At 44.1% G+C, this 4042-nt stretch overlaps 1 pseudogene; it reads left to right on the forward strand.

The window, feature by feature from the left end:
• The first annotated feature begins 2902 nt into the window (after positions 1-2902).
• Positions 2903-3813, forward strand: LOC118909468 (olfactory receptor 2T8-like; annotated as a pseudogene).
• Positions 3814-4042: the final 229 nt, after the last annotated feature.

A 4042-nucleotide genomic window follows, 5' to 3' on the forward strand; every position in this document is an offset into this window, starting at 1 on the left:
TGTTGGGGGTTCTGTGTATTTCCGTGGTCTGTTCGATTACTTCCTCCCCCAGTGTGGGGAAGTTTTCAGCAATTATTTCTTCTAAGATACTTTCCATCTCTTTTCCTCTCTCTTCTTCTTCTGGGACCCCTATAATACGGATATTGTTCCTTTTGGATTGGTCACACAGTTCTCTTAAGATTGTTTCATTCCTGGAGATCCTTTTGTCTCTCTCTATGTCAGCTTCTATGCGTTCCTGTTCTCTGATTTCAATTCCATCAATGGCCTCTTGCATTCTATCCATTCTGCTTATAAACCCTTCCAGATATTTTTTCATTTCTGTGATCTCCTTTCTGGCATCTGTGATCTCCTTCCGGACTACATCCCATTTCTCTTGCGTATTTCTCTGCATCTCTGTCAGCATGTTTATGATTCTTATTTTGAATTCTTTGTCAGGAAGACTGGTTAGGTCTGTCTCCTTCTCTGGTGTTGTCTCTGTGATCTTTGTCTGCCTGTAGCTTTGCCTTTTCATGATTATAGGAATAGTCTGCAGAACTGGGACGAGTGATGGCTGGATGGACTTCCTTTCTTGTTGGTTTGTGGCCCTCCTCTCCTGGGAGAACAGCGACCTCTAGTGGCTTGTGCTGCGCAGCTGCGCGCAGACAGGGTTTCTGCTTCCTGCCCAGCTGATATGGAGTTAATCTCCGCTGTTGCTGTGGGCGTGGCCTGGCTCGGGCAGCTACTCCAAAATGGTGGTGTCATGTTGGAGCAGGAGCTGCTGGAAGGCTATTTATCTCCGTAAGGGGCCTCCCTGCTCCCTGCAGCCCAGGGGTTAGGGTGCCCAGAGATCCCGGATTCCCTACCTCTGGATTAAGTGATCCGCCCTGCCCCTTTAAGACTTCCAAAAAGCACCCGCCAAAACAAAACAACGACCACCAAAAAAAAAAAAAAAAGAAAGAAAAAAAAGGTGTTCGTTCATTTTTCTTTATTCTCCGGTGCCAGCCTCAGGCCTCTGCTCACCGGTCTTTCTGCCCTGTTTCCTTAGTATTGGGGTCCCTATCCCTTTAAGACTTCCAAAAAGCGCTCGCCAAAACAAAACAACAGAAAAGCAAAAAAAAAAAAATGGTCGCACGCTTTTCTTATGTCTTTGTCGCCCAGCCTCCAGTGCCTGCTCACTGTTCTTGCTGCCCTGTTTTCCTAGTATCGAGCGCCCTGCACTCTGACCCAGATGGCTGGGTCTGGGTGTTCGGCAGTCCTGGTCTCCGTCTCCCTCCCGCTCTGCCTGCTCTTCTCCCGCCGGGAGCTTGGGGGAGGGGTGCTCGGCTCCCGCGGGGCCGGGGCTTGTATCTTACCCCCTTCGCGAGGCGCTGGGTTCTCTCAGGTGCGGATGTGGTCTGGATATTGTCCTGTGTCCTCTGGTCTTTATTCTAGGAAGGGTTGTCTTTGTTATATTTTCATAGATATATGTTGTTTTGGGAGGAGATTTCCGCTGCTCTACTCACGCCGCCATCTTCCGCCCCTCCCCTTAATGCATTGATTTTTAAACAAGTTTAATGTTTTGTCAACATTCAACAAAGAGAGATCAGAATAATGGAAAATAAGAAGTCTTCCAATCAAAGAAATGAGCCAGGAGGATTAGTTACTAGGTGTTCAGAGATCAATTTACAAATATAGGGCTTTACAGGTAGAAAAGTTTTGGAAAATGCAAAGAGGAAGTGGGCTATGTGATGTCTAACCTTGAGTCAACCAACTAAAACCCTCCAGCAGAATGCCGCCCCTACAACCACGATGCTCCCACAGTGGGGCTGGGGACAGACTGAGGCTTGGCACTGCCTTTGTCTGTCTTCATTGGCCTTCCAGTACGGGAGCGCTGTGTGCAGTGGGAAGAAGGAATGACCATTGAGGATGGGGACTCCTGCAGCCATATTACTTCATTGAATTACATCAGATCCTTGAGACTGAATCACCATCCCTATCTCTGGTCATATTTATTCAAAAAGAATGAATAGTTCCTGTAGCAGCAGATATGAAATGAAATTGTCTTTAAATATGTGTGTTCTCTTGGCACCAAGGAGGAAAGAAATTTATCTCTGTGTTGGGTGAGAAATGAAAGAGTTTTTATTTTTTCTTCTTTATCAGAAGATACTATATTTCTGTGAATTTGAGGAGAAACAGTGTCATTACACGAGTGCCTTTATATAGTAAATGAGGGCACACTAAGCAGTACAGACTTGGTTTGGGGAACAGCATTCAAAGAAGGTCACTCTTGTTTTCAGTGTATAACGTGATACATTCAAGCTAAAGGCATTGCCACTTCCAAGTATTTATGTTTCCATCTGCAGACTCAGGCCTGTCAGTCCCTAGACCAGAGGAAATAAGTTATCTTGTTTGGAAAGGAAAGAATGTCTCCTAAGATTACTCAACATCAGGAAAAATTATCTGATTTTGGTTAAGTTTCAATAAGTTTTGAAATGTTACATAAGTATAACTCCACTATCAAGTACTTAGTTTTACACAGTTAAATGCATCGATTTAATTCTGTTTCTAAAAATATTACAGTATTTGATACAAGGCTAGAACAAATATTTTATAAATTATGTAGTTAACATCTTATCCATTTGTGCTGCTATCATAGAGCATAAAGATACCTTTACAAAGCAAATTGGATTTACGAAGAATTCTCATTCATTGTGTCAATTAAAAAAACTAAATTGAGAAGTACTAAAAATTCAAACCTTGAAAACAAGAAAATACTGAAATTAATTTTATGCCCTAGTTAAAAGATTTTTCAAATGGCAGATCAAGTAATTGAAATGTTTTGTTATTTTCAGTTATTTTCATGAAAAATATATTTGAAATGGAGCACTGTAACTGATGAAAACACATCTATTTCTCTGTTTTCAGTGTCAATCCTGTTGAAATCATGTAAAGTGGGAACACCACCTCAGAGTACATTCTCCTAGGACTCTTTAACCACTCAGGAGCCCACCCGTTCTATTTGTGATGGCTACGACAGTTGCCTTCCCCTCCTTGTGGGCAATGCCCTCATGATCCTGTTGATTCACCGGGACCCCAGGCTGCACATTCCCATGTACCTCCTGCTGAGCCAGCTCTCCCTCACGGACCGGGTGCTGGTCTGCACTACTGTGCCCAAGATGACTGCTCACTACATGACAGGGAGAAAGTCCATCTCCCCCACTGGCTGTGGGTTGCAGGTCTTCTTCCTCACATTGGGAGGAGGTGGGTGCTTCCTCTTGGCAGCCATGTCCTACGACCGCTATGTGGCTATTTGCCACCTCCTGAGATACCGATACTCACGAACTGAAGACTATTCCTGCTAATGACCTGGGGGTCCTGGTTCCTGGGAGCAGCTGATGGGCTCATGCAGGCTGCTGCCACCCTGGGCTTCCTGTTTTGCAGGGCTCATGAAACTGACCATTTCTTCGGTGACGTGCTCACTCTGGTGCGTTTGGCTTGTGCTGACGTGTACACCTGCTGTGTGTTAATGCTCCTGGTCCCACCTTCCTCATTCTGATTTCCTATGGTCTCACCCTGGCTGCTCTTCACCGGATGCGTTCTACAGAAGCCCACAGAAAGGCTTTTGCCACCTGCTTCTCATATTTGGCTGTGGTGGGACTGTTTTAAGGAGCAGGCATTCTTACTTATATGAAATCCAAATCCTTTAGGTCAGCTAATCATGACGAGGTTGTGTCAGCATTTTATACTATCTTAAACCCTGTGTTTTACAGCCTCACATACAGTGTGAGGAACAATGAGGTCAAGGGAGCCCTGACAAGGTTTATGGGCCAGTGTCCTGCCTTAAATAATGACTGAGGATAAGATTCCTAGAGAGAAGTTATGTATGCATTATATCTATAATGGTTATTTCTCTTTTTCTTTGAAATACAGATGGACCTCCATACATTGGATTGTCTATTACATTGTCATCAAGAATAAATTGTGCATGTTACAAGTCTGTTGATCACAAATCCTTATTACACTGTTTCCACACCACACCTCACAAATTTATTCAATAATTAACTTGGCTGTTTTCGCCGAGCTG

This window comes from Manis pentadactyla, chromosome 13, assembly GCF_030020395.1.
Source record: "Manis pentadactyla isolate mManPen7 chromosome 13, mManPen7.hap1, whole genome shotgun sequence".
NCBI lineage: Eukaryota > Metazoa > Chordata > Mammalia > Pholidota > Manidae > Manis > Manis pentadactyla.